Below are 19,010 nucleotides of genomic sequence, written 5' to 3'. Positions count from 1 at the left end.
CGGGGTAGAGGGTAGGAGACCCCCGCGCGGGCCGCGCGCCGCCGCCAGGAGGCGCTCCAGCCCCTCGGCGTGCCCAGCCTCGCCCCCACGCCCCGGGAGAGCGCCGGGAGGCAGCCACGCCCCTCCTCGAGGTCCCCGACCGCCTTTCCACCAAGGCGCAACCAGGCCCAGTGAGGAGTCGGCGGCTCCGAACCCGGATTAGAGTGTGTAAATCGGCGGCGAGCTCGGCAGGTGCCGCTCGTCGATGGGGCCACCTACGTTTGCGGACCACTCGTTTACTCGATTGTAATTTTCCCTCCATCCTTCTCCCTCCAAGGACGTGCCAGTCCTCTCCCCAGTCTGCATTACATTTGGGCATAAACAGCAAAGCCGTCCTGCGGTCCAGGCGCCCGCTGGCCACGGGGAGGGCTCCGCGACGGGCCTCAGGGAGTGGGGTCCACCACCCCGAGACGACTTCTCGCACGTGTCAGTCCCTGTAAGGGCGGGCGAATGGTGGCTCCAAGTGGTTCAGGGAATAAAAGAGCGATGCTGAAAGGGAATTCCGATTTGGATGGAGGGCTGGAGCGCTGGAGGGCTGGGCTTGGGTGGGGGGCAGTGTCCTAGGAAGGAGAGACCCTCACCTGTCGCTCACCACCGAGTCGGGGGCTGCAGCCACTGCCGCTGGTCCTGGATCCCAATCCGGTGCAGGTGCGGCGGGCCGCTCCGCGGGGCGCACGGTGGGTGGTGAGCCCTCCGAGCCGCTGGCCGCTCCGGGGAACGCAAGGTGGGTGATGCAGTTGCGCCGTCCGGCCACCAGAGGGAGACGCCGTGCCGACGCCGGACGCTGGGGTCCGAGCGAGGGAGGCAGGACGGCGCCCCCCACCCCTGTTCAGAGCCGCCCCCGGCGCTGAGGCCCCGGTGGGAGCTCCGGATTCGCCGATGGTAGGAAGGGCGCCGGCCCCTGGGTGTCTCCTGAGAAGCTGGGTGCGGGGGACAGCGGGCTGGGGGCTGGACGGGTTCAATGCGGCCACGTCCGCCCGCCGAGCCCAGGGCCCGCAGCTGCAGCGCGTTTGGTTGATTGTCCCGGGAATGCCCGACGTGAAACTGCCTCCTGTCCGAGGAGCGCGAGTCTCCCACACGTGCGTGCCTTTACTTTCTGAAACCCCCCGCCTTCCACACCCGCCGCGAGGGGGGTGGCAAGTCGGGGAGGCGGCAGTGCCCAGGGTGTCCGCGGGGTGGCGCGATTGGATAAGAAAAGGCCGGCGGCGGGCGCCGTCCAGACTGTCAGGGCAGTGGAGCTTGGACACCCGCGGACAGGAGCTGGGTGGGTGAGGCGTCCTTTACGCCAAGGTTGGGGCGTGCGGGTGGGTGTGTCCACTTATTTGGGAGAAGGCAGGAAAGATTGCTCAGGCTTAATTCCAGAAACTTTGAAACTTTCTGCCCTTGATTCCAGAGAAGTTAAAACTCTCTGCCCTTGAACTCGGCGCCTGGAGCTGTGATAGAAGAGTCTAAAGGTATATCCACCCAGCCCAAGCACTTTTTCCCTTCCCCGGGCTACTGACGCCATCCCGGTGTCACCGCTACTCCACAATCAGGACGCAGAACATTTCCATCACTCCCAAAGTGTTCCTTCCTGCTGGGATATTTCTGAAAGGCTTAGGTGAAAGAAACCACCACCTCTTCCTTTGCTGCTGTTTCACCTTGTAGGGTGAATGGTGGGAAACTTGGTTCTCTGACCTCAGCCCCATACCAGGAGGTCGTGGCAACCACCGTTTACTGAGTATCCGCTGCTGCCTACTTCATCTTATGCATCTTATGCTGTTCTTCCTACATCATCTTATCTGATCATCACCCCTAACCTGTGCTCCTGCAGATGAGGAAACTAGGTCTCCAAGAAGTACCTACCCCTAGGAACCAGGCAGTGTCCTGGCAAAGAAGTGGTCCAGAGGGTGGAAGGAGGTTTAGCAGGTGCTCTGTGCTACTTCAGGAGAGGAGGGGCAGGGTGGGAGTGCCCGGAGGCTCCCTCCTGTTCCGCAGAAGATGGCTGGGTGGCAAGCTCCTCCACAGAGCAGAGTTTGGGGTTTCCAGCCCACAGCCAGCACTCAGGTCCCAGCCCCTTGACTCCCTCAGAGAAGCCAACACTGCAGCTCCCTCCCTGGGGCCATGCTGGGCCAGCAAGTGCACCCCAAGAACTGAGGGAGAACAGGCTGGGGGTCCTCCCTCTGAGTCTGTTCTCAGCTCCAGGCCTGTGGCCTGCCATCTCCCCAGTTCTGGTGACACAGTTCCCCTCTGCACACCGCCCCCCCCCCCCCAGACTGATGACAATTGCCCTGTACAAAGAGCAATTGATTTTCAATTACCGAAGGATCTTATCTTCAGGTTTCCCTGATAGCTCAGTTGGTAAAGAATCCACCTGCAATGTAGGAGACCCCAGTTTGATTCCTGGGTCAGGAAAATCCCCTGGAGAAGGGATAGGCTACCCAGTCCCGTGTTCTTGGGCTTCTCTTGTGGCTCAGCTGGTAAAGAATCTGCTGCAGTGTGGGAGACCTGGGTTCCATCCCTGGGTTGGGAAGATCTCCTGGAGAAGGGAAGAGCTACCCACTCCAGTATTCTGGCCTGCAGAATTCCATGGACTGTATAGTCCATGGAGTTGCAAAGAGTCAGGCAGGACTGAGCAACTTTCACTTTCATATTTGTATCTTTAAATGATTATCCGTCTTTTACCTGATGTGTGGGAAATGGAAAATAAGTTATGTTCTGTTGGTTCTGCTGCTGGTCTTAACCTGAAAAATTTACAAGAAGTATTAAAGGCATTTTACTTAAGTGTTTGCTTCCAGACCTCTCCATGTTTCTTTAACTCTGCAAGCTGCAACATAAAGGAATGGCCTTGGCATATACCAACATAAAAAGTTGGGAGGATAGGGATAGACATACAAGGCAAAGCCCAAGAAATCCAATTTTTGTTTCAGATACCAGATAGTCCAACTGTGAAAGCACCTTTCAGAAATAGCTGGCCCTTCTCCAGCAGTCATACAGCCAGCTCCTTCCAACCTGAAATGCTGCAGTTGAAGGTCCCACTGTGGTGGATTTGGATGGAGGGAGTGGCTCCAGGGACTGCTGCAGGGGCCAGCACCGCAGGTCACATGGGTGAGGCGTCCAGGTCATGTGGCAGGAGGAGCAGGAGGATGCTAGAGCCCAGGATGCCGGGCAGGCCTGGGGTCACCAGCTCCCTTTGGTGGTGGTCCACACAAGAAACCAGCCCCCTTCCATCTCTCCCACCACTTCCTGATGGTCCTCCCAGGGCCCTCTCCCTTATTAACTATTTGCACATGAATCTTTGTCTCAGGGTCTAATTTAGGGGACCCCACTCTGTGCTACCCTGGTGGCTCAGAGGGTAAAGCATCTGCCTGCAATTCGGAAGACCTGGGTTCAATCCCTGGAAATGGAAACCCACTCTGGTACTCTTGCCTGGAAAGTCCCATGGACGGAGAAGCCTGGTAGGCTATAGTCCATGGGGTCACAAAGAGTCAGACAGGACTGAGCGACTTCACTTTCACACTGCACTACACTTACTTGAGCTCTCAGGGTACCTTCATTCTGGAACTGGCATTGGCCTCTCGGGACTACCCTTGACCTCTGACTCACCTCAGTGGCCTCTTCCTTGGGGTGACCACCACTCATGCATCTTTCCATCCTAACTAGTTGTTAGGATGCCACCCCTAGAGTTTGGGATGGCAAGAAAACTGTGAGCCAGGTGACTGTGTAACGAGGGACCTAGGGACTAGATACCAGCTGTCCAGTCACTCTGGCTCCTCAAGGCCAAGCCCAGGGCAGCTGAGCAGAATGATGGCGGTTGTCCCCCTCAGGACCCATCCTCAAGACCAGCAACTTGGTCTCACCCATCAGAAAGCCTGACTCCCAGCATCTCTGAGCTCAGGCCACATTTCTGCCTCCCCCCTCCCCCACACCCCGAGAGGGGTCAGAGAGTGCCCTGTGGTGTGCAGGGTACCCACTGGGCAGGTTCTGGGGCTAAAACACCCGAGAGGCAGTTGGCTTCCAGCCTTCACAGTGACTCTTGGTCCAGGAGCGCAGGACACCATATGTCCACATGTGGCAGAAGCCGCTCATGATTCACAAGACGGCTGTGCAGATGGACCAAATAGTGTCCCCAGATTCACACATCGTGGTCCCAACCCCCAGGCCTCAGAGCATGACTATTTAGAGACTGGGTCTTAAAGAGATCATTTTAAAAATGAGATTGTTAGGGTGGGTGTTTGTTCAATATGACTGCTGTCCTTATAGGAAGAGGAAACCAGGACTCAGACATGTGCAGGGGGACAACTGTGAGAAGGACGCGACAGGACGGCAGCAGACACAGGCCTCGGAAGAAACCAGCGCTGCGGACCCCTTGATCTCAGAGCTTTAGCCTCTAGGGCTGAGAAGACAAACTTCTCTTGTTCAACACACACGTCTGTGGGACGTTGTCATGGGGGCCCGAGTGGCTGATCCGTGGAGACAGAGTCTCAGCCTTGTCATCTTTCACTTTGAATTTCACTCTGGCTTCATTAGACATTTTTATCCTGACTCCCACCTGGTCCTGTCTTCTAGGCTAAAATAGCCACTTCCAGAGGTTCTAATCTGATGGATTAGAACTGTCCAGTTCTTTTTTCCCACACATGGGAGACAGTGGGTCTCTCTAGGTCTCTGGAGGGCCCCACGGGTGGTGTCTCCTCAGGCCGTTTAGTGCCTGGCAGCCACGTTGCCCAGCATCCACCTGATTCCTGTGTATCCCACAGACCCAATTTCTGTTCCCAATTTCACAGGCATCACAGAGCCTCAGGGTGCACATAGGAAGGCCGCCCCCACCAGAAAGCTTCCATGGCAGCATTAATTAGATGGAAGAACGGGGCTGGGAGTGGATCCCAGAGCCCAAAGTGCTCTCTGAACACGCACTCACGTTTTGGGATGGATGTAGGAGGGCGTGGACTCCTGCACAGAGATGGGCTCAGACCCCAAGGGAACCCCCACACCTGACCCGCTCCCCAGAGCCAAACTGGGAGGATTTGACAAGCTCCCTGCGTCCACTTGGTCCCCTGGAGGCAGGTTTCTGTTGAGTTGCATTTGTCCTTATCCCAGGGTGTGGATGAGAGTTCTGCAGACTTTGAGAAAACCAATCCTCTGAGACTTTGGAGAAATGCAGCTTCTGACTCGGCAGGTGGGCAGGCTCCACGGGGAGGGAGACTGGAGCTGCTGCTGCAGGAAGTGGAGGCCTGGATGACAAGCCCAAGTGTGTCACCAGGTGAAAAGTGAAAAAGTAGCTCAGTCGTGTCCAACTCTTTGTGACCTCATGGACTATACAGTCCATAGAGTTCTCCAGGCCAGAATACTGGAGTGGGTAGCCTTTCCCTTCTCCAGGGGATCTTTCCAACCCAGGGATCGAACCCAGGTCTCCCACATTGCAGGCGGATTCTTTAACAGCTGAACTATCAGGAAAGCCCAAAGCCCCTATCAATTATCCATTATCCATTTATTATCCATTATCCAATTATTCTATTATCAATATCATGACCACTGGATGGGGGGGCTACCCCAAATATGAGGGCAGGAAATCTTAAAAATAGTCTTTGAATCATTTGAGAGAAGAGTAAAAAGTAATCTATACGTGTAAAAAGTTAATCCAAAGTTTCTGTAGACCAAGTGGAAGAAATCTTAGCCTCATTTCATAGCAATTCCCTCCCTGGAATTTCCAAATAAGAAGCCAAGGCCCAGGGAGGGAAGCATCTGCCCCGTTGCACAGCCAGGGGGCAGCGCCCACACACTTCCCACCTCGATCCACATGGCCCTCAGGGGGCTCCCCGTCTTTCAAACCAGGACTGTGCGACTGTGATGCATACACAGACTGTGAGGAGCCTGGACCCAAAATCAGGAGATGGCTGTGTCTGTGTGCAACTTCGGACAGGTTGGTTATTCTCTTGGGCCTGTTTCCCCCCTGATTATGGCTGACCTGCCCTTCTGAATCCAAAGGGCATCACAAGGAGGCCGTGAGGGTCACATCATTTGAAAACGGTAGAGCTGGACACCCAATGGGAACCATCGCACACAGCTCTTCATGCAGAGGACTTCAGCCAGGTGCAGGAGGGGAGGGTCAAACACACAGAGGAGTGAGGACCAAGGAGTTTGGAGAGAAGAGGACGAAATGGACGGACAGGGCTGGGCTGGGCTCCGGATGAGCAGTGAGCAGGGAAGATTCAGACCCTCTGTCCGGGGGGCTATGTGGGCAGCGAGGGCAGTGCCCCCCATCTGGTTCTCCAGTGTGGTCGTCACCAGCCACATGTTGGCTGTCAAGCCCTGGGAGTGAAGTTAGTGAGTCTGCGGAACTGAGTTTTCCATTTTATTTAATTTTTACCAATTTAAGTTTAATCACATGTGGCCAGAGGCTCCGTACAGGACCAGGAAGATCTGAACCACACCAATCTTCTGTTAGGAGGGAGCCGTACAGAGAAAAACATTTACCCCTTGATAAAACGCTAATTAACACTTCTGCTCTCCTGAAACCTTCCTCTTGCTCTGAAATGAATGGCCATGGCAGTAAGGGGTGGGGAAGGGATGAGGAAGGGGTGGGCATGGAGTGGGACTGAGGATGTGTGTTTATCCTTTCACACACTTTCTGCCTTCAGTCACAAATGCTACAGGCTAGGTAAAATTCCATTAAAGAAAACAGAGGTTTTTAAAATATATATACTAGGACAGTCTTGGCTGATTCCTGACTACATATCTGGCTGGGGTGGGCTGGGCTGGGCTGCGGTCGGGTGAGAAAGGACGGGGCACTCAGAAGCCCCCATTCTTCCTTGGCTGGAGGGTGGGCTGGAGCCCCCGCCCACAGGTTCCTGACCTCATGTAGACCAAAGGCCCTTTAGACAGGCTTCAGAATCCTGTAGAACCCTTCTCAGAAGAATGAATTTAGATTGTAAAATAAATTAGATTGGAATACAGTTCTACCTCTCAGGGATGAGGAACTGCAAACGAAGAGCTCCGTAATTTAAGCCCTTTTCTTAGCCACCCCTTCTCTCCTACCAGTTGTCCCCTTCATCACCTCAGGGGGAACCAGGACGAGACTAGTCAGGATTTGCCTTCTTCCCTGGAAGGTGCATCTGGTGACAGAGAGGGACAGCCCTGTCCCTGGCAGGATGGACGTGTGGGAGGGTGAGGGGCTCCCTTGTCAGCCCCTCCCGATTCTGCGTCACTCCCTCAGGGGACATGATGTCGTGGGCTGAAATGAGGTATGAGATCAGCCACAGGAGGGAATAACAAGGCAAACTGAAAGAGCACTCTTGAGGCAAACATCCTTGCAAAGTTTACCACCCTGATCCCACGCAATTAGACAAAGCAATTATGAACACTGTTGTCAAGTGCCCCCAACCTGGACAGGAGAAGTGCAAGCTCTAATGGAGACTTGGGCAATGGGGGTGGGGGCTCAAACCAAGGCGGAAGCTGGGTTAATTAATCCAGTGAAGAAATGGGATAAACATTCATCTTGCAACAATAACCTAAAGCGTCGAAAGCAGAGGGTGCAACATATACAAAGCAACCCTTTCTCCTCAGAATCCTTACTCCTAATGGCTGAGTTGGAGGAAGAGACTCTGACAGAGTTCAACCCTGCGGCTGAGAGGTGGGAGGCGGCAGTGCTAATGGTGCTTTTGTGAGGATCCCAGAATAATAAACCGGAGAAGGCAACGGCACCCCACTCCAGTACTCTTGCCTGGAAAATCCCATGGACAGAGGAGCCTGGTGGCCACAGTTCATGGGGTCACTAAGAGTCGGACACAAGGGAGCAACTTCACTTTCACTTTCATGCATTGGAGAAGGAAATGACAACCCACTCCAGTGTTCTTGCCTGGAGAATCCCAGGGACAGGGGAGCCTGGTGGGCTGCGGTCTATGGGGTCGCACAGAGTTGGACACGACTGAAGCGACTTAGCAGCAGCAGCAGCAGAATAATAAACAGGGAACATGACATCCAACAGGAATTTTTTCATTCTTTGGGTTTTTTTTTCTTTTTGTTTCCCCAGCATTTATACTATGCACATTGATGCCACAGTATAACCTTCATGGATTCTGATAAAGCTGGTCTTAAAAGCAAATTTATTTCTTTAAACATTCTCACATCAATTTCAAAGGTTCTTCAGATTTTACAAGGCATGAAAGTTATTCAAATAGAATTTACATGAATACTTTAATGTCTGTTTAGTAATGGCCACGATGAAGCTGTTCATGGTTGTGTCAGGTGCTAAAAACCTAGTTTTACATTAAATATCCACGTTGTAGAGCATTCTTCTGAAATTTTGATAAAGCCTGATCCTAAAAGCTATGACGTCTCACTTACGCTGAGTAAAACAGCACAATATGCCATTTGCACACAATTCAGGTTTTTTTTAAGCTTCACAATATGTATCCTTTCTAAGGAAATAAAGAGTTTTGATGTGGAACCAAAATCAGAGAGGGTCAAAAGTGGCAGGTTTGAGGAGTAGGACCAGGATATTTCAGCTTTTCTTTGCTCTCATCCCACCTTCAGCCAGGGTGGTGGTGACCCAGGGCAGGAGTCAGGGCCCCAAAGGCCCTCCACAGTCTGCAGCTGCTGCTGAAATAAAATGAGAAAGTGCTGTGAAAGCCACACAGCAGTGTGGGTATTGAAGGTGTTCATTTAATGTCACTCTTACACAGATCTTTAGCCATTGTCGTGACGAAAGAACTCTGAGGTGTGTTGACAATGAATCCAGGATTCTTGCGGGGGACCCAGACTTCTTCCTCCATTGGTTTTGTCACCTAACGAGTCTCATGTGACTGTGAGAGCTCTGGTTTACCATGAACCTGAGGAAGAGACTGTGCTCAGCTCTCCTGCAGGAATCGCTAGGGGTGAAAAGTGCAATCTTACAAAAGTCTCTGGACCAACTTTGTAAAAAACAAAATAGTTTCATGGAAACAACCTGAATGTCCCTGGACAGATAGATGAATAAAGAAGATGTACATGTATACAATGGAATATTACCCAGCCATTAAAGGAACAAAATTGAGTCATCTGTAGAGATGTGGATGGACCTAGAGTCTGTCATACAGAATGAGGTGAGTCAGAAAGAGAAGAACAGATATCCTATATTAATACATATATGTGCAATCTATTCATAGAAAAGTGGTACAGATGAGCCTGTTTACAGGGTAGGAACAGGGATCCAGAGGTAGAAAAAGGATTGTGGACATGGAGGGGAAGGAGAGGGTGGGACAAATGGAGAGAACAGCACTGACATAAATACATTACCATGCATAAAGTAGATAGCTCGTGGGAAGCTGCCGTACGGCACAGGGAGCTCAGCTCAGTGCTCCGTGATGACCCAAAAGAGGCGAGATGGGGGGATGGCGGGAGGGATGCTCGAGAGTGAGGGGATATATGTACACTTACAGCTGATCCACAGAGTTTTACAGCAGAAACTAGCACAGCACTGTAAAACAACTACACTCCAATAAGTAAAAACACACGCGTTTGCCTGTGTCCCTCAAGGTCAGTACCCCAGTGGGTGTTCAAGCTGGTAACCAGGTTGGATGAGCCTTTGCTCATCTTGTTTTCTGGAGTGAAGACAGCTTTAATGGAAGAAAACACTGCTGGGTTCTCCACAGTGCTTTCCGAAGACGAGATTTGGGATATTCTGTGACAAGACGTCTGTCAAATACAGAGTTCTTTTCCGCACTGCTGTGATGCACTTGACAATCCGCTAGTCTGGATACGTCCACCAATCAAACAATGACGCATTTTGTCATCAGGAAAGGCCTTACTTTCAGGGAGAGTTTGGGAGCATTTCCATTTGCGCCCGACCCAGATTCCTCCGAGGCGAACCTATCCCATCACCACAGGGTGATCAGCACCACCAGGAGATGAACGTCGGAACCAGACGCCCAACTACAGACTTTGCTTGGATTTCGCCACTTTTCCCACTAACGTCCTTTTTCTGGCCCCAGACCTACCCCAGGATCCCACTTTCCATGTAGGTGCAAGGTCTGCTATCTGAGCAGCTGCTCAGCCTTTGTCTTTCATGACTTTGAAACTTTTAGTTAAGAGTTCTGGTCAGGGACTTCCCTGGTGGTCCAGGTTAAGAATCTGCTTTGTTATGCAGGGGTTGTGGGTTTGATCCTTTTGTGTTAGTGTTACTCAGTCGTGTCAGACTCTTCGCAGCCCCATGGACTGTAGCCTGTCAGGCTCCTCTGGCCATGAGATTTCCCAGGCAAGAATACTGGAGTGGGTTGCCATTTCCTTCTCCAGAGGACCTTCCCAACCCAAGTATCAAATCTGGGTCTCCTGCATTGTAGACAGATTCTTTACCATCTGAGCCACGGGGGAAGCCTCGGGGAACTAAGATCCCACATGTCACAGGGCAACTGAGCCTGCATGCCACAGCTAGAGAATTTAATTTAAAAAAAAAAAGAGAGAGAGAGAGTACTTGTCATTTGCCTGTGAGTGTCTTCCGGTTTGGGTTTAGCTGATATCTTCTCCTGAGACTGAAATTGTGCCCTTTGGGAAGCACACGGCAGAAGCGGAGCTGGGTTCCCCTCGATTCAGAATGTCAGGCCAGGGGGACATGGAGTTGATGTGTCTCACCACTGATGATGACCATCTGGGTGAAGTGGGGTCCTCCTGGTGTCTCCATGGCCAGGTTACCATCTTTCCATTGGTAATGAACAAGCATCTTATTTGGAGGGGGGCATGTAAACATGGCAGTTATCCTCCTCGAGCTTTTGCCAGCAGATTTTGTCATCCAGTGAAGGATCTTGCCTATGAAGACTTTTACTGCGATGTTGGCCTAGTGGTGATTTCGTATTTCTCTCATTCACCCTGGACACCTTTGCATGGATATGCAGATATCTTAGAACAGAGTTCATGCACTTGGAGACTGAGTTCGGGGTGATCTCCAAAATTACCTCCAGGGTCGGCTCTGGGTATCCCTTCACCCTCCTCACCTGTGATCTCTCACGGTGGCAGTTTGGTCTTGATAAACCAAACGTTAAAGGCTACCCCAAAGATGAAAGTCTATAAGAGTGACGTGATGGCGGTGAGAGGGGCTGGAAGGAAGTGGAAAGCTGGGTGCTGGGTCAACCCCAGAATGCTTTTCCCTCCTCCTCCAGCTTTTAAACGTTTTTGAGACACGTATGAGATGAGATAAATGAGATAAATTTAAAATATGCTGTTTGTATCTTAATTTGTGGGTATTATCTTTGTGTTTATTGACTGGAAATTTATTTCAAAGGATATAGCAGCTGGTCCTCAAAACAACTAAGAATGTGCCAAAGGTGGCCACAGACCTCTGCTCTGCCCAGGTTCCAGGATGGCTCCAAATACTCACGTTCAAGGAGAAGACCTTTGTCTCCAGTTTCCCAGGAGAAATGTGGCCAAGGGGTGAGGGTCATTTCTTGGGACACAGGGTATAAGTAAGCTTCCACCTGGAAATAACAAAACTTTATAAGAAAGAATCCAAGTTACTCAAAACCCACAGGGAGAGCAAAGATGGTTTTGATCTTCATGAGCTGATATTTGGAAATGAAGCAGATTGAGAAAAGATTCACAACATGATCTGCCCAGGTCAGCTGAAATCCAAAGTCCTGATTCTGAAGTATCCTGTTGTTTCAGAGGGATCCTCACCTTGGCAAGGTGAGTTCTTGATATTGAAGAAGAGAAGTGATATGGGTGCTGATTTAAGCTTCTACATTGTGCAGGGGGCTGTGTCTTTTACTGTGTTTGTAAACAAGGGTGGTGAGGTCACAGGTCAATTTTAGATGACAACTGTTCATCATTCTTTGAAAAAAAAATAATTTTAATAATCATACTGCACATTTGTTTAGTATTTCCTATGTTCAGACACTGTTCCAAGTGGTTAATAGGTATTAATTCATTTACTCCTTACTACAGCCCTATGTGGGCTTCCCAGGTGGTGCTAGTGGTAAAGAACCCACCTGCTAATGCAGAAGATGTAAGAGATGCAGGCTCAATCCCTGGGTCAGAAAGACTCCCAGGAGGAGGGCATGGCAACCCACTCCAGTATTTTTGCCTGGAGAATCCCATGGACAGAGGAGCCTGGCAGGCTACAGTCCATAGAATCTCAAAGAGCCAGACACAACTGAAGCAACATAGCTTGCTTCACACATACATCCCTGTGTGGTTGGTACCACTTAGTGCACCCAGTTTACAGATGGGAAAACCATATCGTGGGAATTTTAAACTACTCACCTGAAATTGCATAGTAAATGGCAGATGTCGGTTTCAAACCTAAGAGCTGGTATCTTAGTCTTCCTGCTCTACTAGCCACAAAAGAAGTGGCTTATCAGGTTATACCAAATAAAAGGCAAATATTATCTTTTACAATGTGAAGTGTCAGAGAGGGATGCTCAGAAAAATCACCACCAGTACCGTCTATCAATCAAAAGTCCAACCTAAGTTGTTACAACTGTATCACATGAAGCATCATGCATGCTTCTTGGTGGGCTTCCCTGGTAGCTCAGACAGTAAAGAATCTGCCTGCAACAAGGGAGACCTGGGTTCAATCCCTGGGTCAGGAAGATCCCCCTGGAGAAGGACATGGCAACCCACTCCAGTATTCTTACCTGAAGAATTCCATGGACAGAGGAGACTGGTGGGCTGCAGTCCATGGGGTCACAAAGAGTCGGACACGACTGAGCAAATAACACTTACACTTTTCACGCCTCTTGGTGGACGGCTCCTCTAGGCCACACTGAAGGCACGAAGCAAACATACATTTCATACGTTTGGGCCGGCTCACCTGAAACACTACTCCAGTCCTCCCCCTCCCCAACCCTGCCGCCTTCCATGGAGGAGGGAGCGTGGGGACCAGAAAGGATCCATTTGTCATCAGCAGCTCAGTGTCCTGATTGGCTCCAGACAAAACCAATCTAAGCTAACACAAGGCCCGTTCTAATGAAAGCAAACCTCAAAGCAGGCAAAAGTTCTTTTAATGCAATTATTCTGGAGGATAGTTGTGGATAAGGGTGGGTTACAGTGATGCTACCAAAAGGAACATACATTCTTTACATGAGTCTGGAGTCTCTGGGAGGAATTTAATCAGCCCTGGCTGTGGCTAAGTGGGTTTTCCTGCAGGTGATCCTGGAGATCAGCTGCAGCATTGCTGTCAGGGAGTCAGAACGGGAAGGGCCGTGTCCAAGGCAGGCTCCCAGCCCCGGGACCACCACCTGAGGGCCCCTCACCCTCTGGATGAGGAGAGCCCAGGCAGGGAAAACCCCACAGACCTCTGCTGAAGAAGGAACCGCTGGAGTTTGCAAGGCATTGAAGTCTGGGACTCAGTGTCCTAGAGGACGAGGCAGGAGGGGAATGACAAAGGAGAGGCAAACAGAGGAGGAAAGAGGTGGGGGGAGAGGTTGCCTGCCACCTCCTTCAGAGGGTCCAACAAACATCAACTAGATTTCCACTTGTTGTCCTCTAAAATGTTTTATTTCCCCTAGAGTAGCAGCTCTGAATGTCAGGAGGAAAGCAGTATCATTGAATTAATTCGTATCATGGACAGAACACCTACCACTGAGAGGACTCCAGTTCTCTCAAGACCCTGCCCTGCGCTGGCACTCCAGCCCCTGAGTTCCTACCTCTCTTCACAGGCTTCTTCCCACCTTGTCAGCCCAGATTTCACTCTATGTGGACTATGAAAAACAAACAGGGACTTCCCTGGTGGTCCAGTGGCTCCATGCTCTGAATGCAGGGGACCTAGGTTCAATACCTGGTCGGGGAACTAAATCCCACATGCCACAACTAAGACTCGGCATAGCCAAATAAATAAACAAATATTTTAAAACAAACGAATGCAAAGTAACAAAACAAACCAAGCCAAACAAAAACAAATATGTAGGTATAGAGTATAGAGCAGTGGCTCCCAGGGCGGGGGGGATAGATGTGCACGAGGGTGAAATGAATAAAGGGGGTCAATTGCATGGTGATGGACAGAAACTAAAATTTTGATGGAGAGTACCTTAGAATGTATTGTTGCTGTTTAGTCACTAAGCCATGTTGGACTCTTTTGCGACCCCATGGACTATATAGCCCACCAGGCTCCTCTGTCCATGGGATTTCCCAGGCAAGAATACTGGAGTGGGTTGCCATTCCCTTCTCCAGGGGATCTTCCTGATCCAGGGATTGAAACCACATCTATAGAAGCACAAATATAATGTATACATGTAAAACATATAAGCCAGGGTTTCCTCAACAATAAAAAAGACACATTGTAAGTGTATGACTTGATGAATTTCTATGAGGTGAACACATCAATGAAACCAGTATCCAATCAACAAAGGGAACATTCCCAGCATCCCTGCAAGCTCCCTGGGCCCTATCAGTCACTACCGCCGCAAGGGTGCCCACTATCTTGACCTCTAACAGCAAAGATTAGTCTTGCCCAGTTTTGTACTTTATATAAATAGAATTCTATGGTATGTATTTTCCTGTGTCTGGTTTCTTCCACTCAAGATTATAACTGTGGGGGATTCCCTGATGATCCAGTGGTTAGGACTCCATGCTTTCACTACAGGGGGCACAGGTTTGATTAAAAAAAAAAAAAAAGATTGTAATTGTGAACTTCATCTACATAGTTACACGTGGTTGTGGTTCATCAGTTCCACTCAGCTCCAGACATTCACCCAGCAGATGATACCATCACCTCCCTTCTAAATGCAACACCTGTGTAAGGCTGTTCTCAGCAGCAGTGCTGGTAAGAACAATCGTGGTGCTCACCAGCAGGACCCTGGACAGCTCCTTAAAATGGACTATTACACTGCTTTAAAAAATAAGAATGAAGAGGCTCCCTGTGAATTAACATGGAAAATCTGTAGGACACACAATGAAGTGTAAAAATGCAAGTTGAAGGACACCACAGAAGGAAGATGTAATATTTGTTTGAATTTATATATCAGGTCATCACTAACGCCATGGACATGAGTTTGAGCAAACGCCAGCAGATGGTGAGGGACAGGGAAGCCTGGCATGCTGCAGCCCAGGGGGTCACAAAGAGTTGGGCACGACTGAGAGACTGAACAAATATACCAGGTCCACACAAGACACAGATAACTGTACTGGACGGTGGGAAGGAAAACGTGGGGACTGGGAAAGGGGAGATGAGCAGAGAATGTTCACTAAATATTCCTTTTGGTAAATGACCCCCGTTGATTTATGAGGGGCAATGTTTATGAGGTAGGTGATATTTTCTGTTAAGAAAATAAAGTCCCCAATTTTTCCAATAAGATTACATTTCACACAAATAAACACTTCTGCTCCAGAAAGGAAAGAAGGAATGGAGAAAGAAAGAGATGGATAAAGCAGGTCAGGGACAGCGTAGGGGCAAAGGGGTCAGAGGGAGAGATGGAGGGAGAAAGGATAAAAGGAAAAATAAATGAGCAAGACCCAGAAATGAGTCCTTGCTCAGCCTCTGGAGCGGCCATCCACATCCTGAGTACAGAGTAAGTTCTTGAAACAGGGACTACGTTGAAGACTGATAAAGCTACTGTGAAAGCCTGTGCTTTTTTTTGTTGTTGTTTTTGCATGCTTAGTCACTCAGTCATGTCCAAGTCTTTGCAACCCTTTGGACTGTAACCTGCTAGGCTCCTCTGCCCTTGGGATTCTCCAGGCAAGAATACTGGGGTCTGTTGCCATTTTCCTTCTGTAGGGACTCTTCCCAACCCAGGGATTGAACCTGAGTCTACTGTGCCTCTTGCTTTGCTTGCAGATTCTTTACTCACTGAACCATTGGGGAAGCCCCACTAGGAAAGCACTGGCCTCACAAACCCCTCCATTGGTAATGGCAGGGCAAACACAGCGATGCCATTTGCCAAGTGGCCAAAAAGGAAAAAGAAAAGGAATTTTCATTCATACTCCCTATTCCACCATCTGAAATTCATCCTCACAGTCTCTGAGTGTAAGTCGTGTTGGCTCTGAGGTGACCGTGCTGTCTAATGCTGTCTGAGCCCAAAAGAGGTGCCTTGAGAATATTTGTTGCTGCTGCTTCAGAGGCTCAGAGCAATATGGAAACATAACAACCAAGAGTAGGTTTGTCTGGGAAGCACAGAAAATTCCAAATGACAGTAGCTTATATCAGATACAGATTTCTTTTTCTCCCTCATGAAATAAATCTGGAGGCAGACAGTACATGATGGCAGGGCTGCTCTGCACAGTCCTTGGGAGCCCAGGCTCTCTGGAGTTTTCTGTCCTTCTGTCCCTATAATGACCCTAGACCTCATGATCCAAGATGGCTGCTGGAAGGCCATCCATCACATCCATGTTCTAGGCCCACTGACAAAGTAAGGAACAGAGAAAGAGGTGCCTCTGCTCTTGAAGAGACCTCACACAACACTTTTACTTTCAACTCATTGGCCCAAACCAAGTCATATGGCCATGCCCATCTGGGAAGCTGAAAAACATCACCTTTCAGTGGATCACATATTTGTCCTAAGTAAAACTGAACTTCTATTATAAAGGGGGAAGGAAAGAAGAGGTCAGTGGTTGGTAGGTAAACAGCAGCCATCTGCAGAAGTCAACATATATGAAGAGTTTACAACAATTTTATCCTCAACACATATTTATCAATACTAATAGAATTAGTTATATATATATATATTTTTAAAAAAACCTCTTTATGACAGCTCTGTTTGGAAAAGATGCTTATAATTGTTTTGCTCTTAAACTGATTCTGTGGAGTTGAAGCCAGGGAATTGTCTTCATAACAGTACTGATAACAGTGAAGCTCAGTATCAGCAAAACCCTTATATCCCTCTACTGTCAAAGGCTCACGCAGGGAAATGTAACTTTGAGATTAAGGTAATATTGCTTTGGTCATGACTATGGCTTTAGCTGGTGGCACTCGTGGTAAAGTGGCACTCTTGGTAAAGAACCTGCCTGCCAATGCAGGAGATGTAAGAGACAGAGGTTCAATCCCTGGGTTGGGAAGACCCTCTGGAGGAGGGCATGACAACCCACTGCAGTATTCTTGCCTGGAGAATCCCATGGACAGAAGAACCTGGAGGGCTGCAGTCCACAGAGTTACACAGAGTCAGACAAGACTGAAGCGGCTTAGCACACACCCACGCATGACTTTAACTAGAACCCATTTTCTCCTGTGACTCATATGGTAGTTGAACAAAAGCCTAAATCAAGAGTTTCTGATGCTTTTCTCTGGGAGGCAGCCCTTGGTTAGAGTTAGCTGTAGCTTACTTTCCAGTAGCAGTTATTTATGATTCTTCCTATTTATGTTATTCCTCTTCTAAACTCTACTATTTAAGCAAATTTACTTTCAACTCTCAACTGAGTTCACCAAAGACAAGTAATCCTTCTGCAACTGGCAGGGCTGAAGTTTAAGCCACCCTGGGCAATTTAGCGTACCCCAAGGTTCAGCTGGTGTGCTGCAGTTTACATTAATGACAGGCATTTAGCAAGGTTCTGCAGCTTACACACCTCTCTGAAGAGGGATTTGTAGCCTTCATTAGCATCCTGTACCCGGCTAGGAAGCTGTGGCATACGCCGCCACCAGGCTGTGTCACAGTATTATGAGATTAGGGCTGCAAACTTCACCCTTCTGCCACCAGTGGAACCCTCTAGTACTTGGCCTCTGAGAGCAGCTGTGCCAGTTTTTGAAGGCAAAGCCAGAGAGGGTGCCAAGAAGGAAGCGCAAACAACCAGGGTTGATTAACACGGTTATGAAATTTGAAAATGGGTTTTGAATCGGGACCCTAAATGGGTACAAATGAACATGACTTTCAGGATGTCCAATCTGGTGTTTCTAAAAGGAGACTGCAAGTATGGTAGCAATATCCGTTAACTCTTACTGTGTAATAAATGTTCTCAGGGAAGTCCCAGTGGCATAAATAAGCACTCATTTAGCTCACAAATCTGCATCAACCAATCTAGCCTGGGTGTGGCTAGATGACTCAGCTGCCTACAGGACTCTCATTCTCCCCCCAGGGACTGGCAAGTTAGCCTAGGCAGTTCCTTCTCCTGATGATGGCGGATGCAAAAGAGCAAGAGCTCATGAGTGCTGTCCACGAGTTTGCTTGTATCACGTCTCCTGACATCCCATTGGCCAAATCAAGTCATCTGCCCAGAGCCAAGACACATGGAAGTATGTCCTGCCCTGCAGAGTTACATGGTGAAGAGCACGGAAACAAAAGGGGAAAAAGAAAGGAATATAATGTACCAGAGAGGACAAAGAGACTGGAAAAGACACACCTGATTAATGACAAAGAAAGGAAATGAAAAGCGAAGTCCCGCGTTTTTTAAAAAATTACTGATAGAAGACTGGTAGCTATATTTAGGACCTAGAAGGTCATGTAATGTACAGCTGGAACTTCATTAATTTAGAGTCATCTAAACCAGTGGTTCTTAGCATTCTTTGGGTCTGGATTCTTCTTACACAAGTGTAACAACATATAACATTTTGTAAGCCTTCTGGGGACTATCTGAAAACCATCTGTAAGCTCCTGGACATCCATAAGCCTCGGTTAAAATTGCGTTTTTAACCAGATCAAACCAGTCAATCCTAAAGGAAATCAGTCCTGAATATTCATTGGAAGGACTGATGCTGAAGTTGAAACTCCAATACTTTGGCCACCTGATGCAAAGAACAGACTCATTGGAAAAGACCCTGATGCTGGGAAAGATTGAAAGCAGGAGGAGAAAGGGACAACAGAGGATGAGATGGTTGGATGGCATCACCAACTCGATGGACATGAGTTTGAGTAAACCCCGGGAGTTGGTGATGGACAGGGAGGCCTGGTGTGCTGCAGTCCATGGGGTCACAAAGAGTCAGACACGACTGAGGGACTGGACTGAACTGATTCAAAATTGTGTTTTAAGTCGTTTGTTAAGGAAACCGTCTCTTGTGACAGGTGGGCAAATTGAGTTACATTCTTTCTTTATGCTTCAGAGAGATCTTTCAGCTGGTATAAAATAGGTGCACTTGTTTGGATTTGCTTTAAAGCCTCCAGAGG

General features: G+C 49.1%; 1 long non-coding RNA gene across 2 annotated transcripts; it reads right to left on the bottom strand.

Moving 5' to 3' along the window:
• Positions 1–8,106: 8,106 nt before the first annotated feature.
• On the bottom strand, positions 8,107–13,169 carry LOC129626263 (uncharacterized). 2 transcript variants are annotated; one of them, XR_008701878.1, is made up of 4 exons: positions 13,057–13,169; positions 12,621–12,748; positions 11,366–11,462; positions 8,107–8,616 (listed from the first exon to the last, which is right to left on the bottom strand). It is a non-coding gene; the product is annotated as an uncharacterized LOC129626263 (long non-coding RNA). The 2 variants fall into 2 exon arrangements; XR_008701877.1 differs by lacking the exon at positions 13,057–13,169 and having other exon boundaries at positions 12,621–12,988.
• Positions 13,170–19,010: the final 5,841 nt, after the last annotated feature.

This window comes from Bubalus kerabau, chromosome 13, assembly GCF_029407905.1.
Source record: "Bubalus kerabau isolate K-KA32 ecotype Philippines breed swamp buffalo chromosome 13, PCC_UOA_SB_1v2, whole genome shotgun sequence".
Classification (NCBI taxonomy): Eukaryota; Metazoa; Chordata; class Mammalia; order Artiodactyla; family Bovidae; genus Bubalus; species Bubalus kerabau.
Note: the sequence above shows the minus strand (reverse complement) of the source record. Positions and strands in the feature narration are given on the sequence as shown.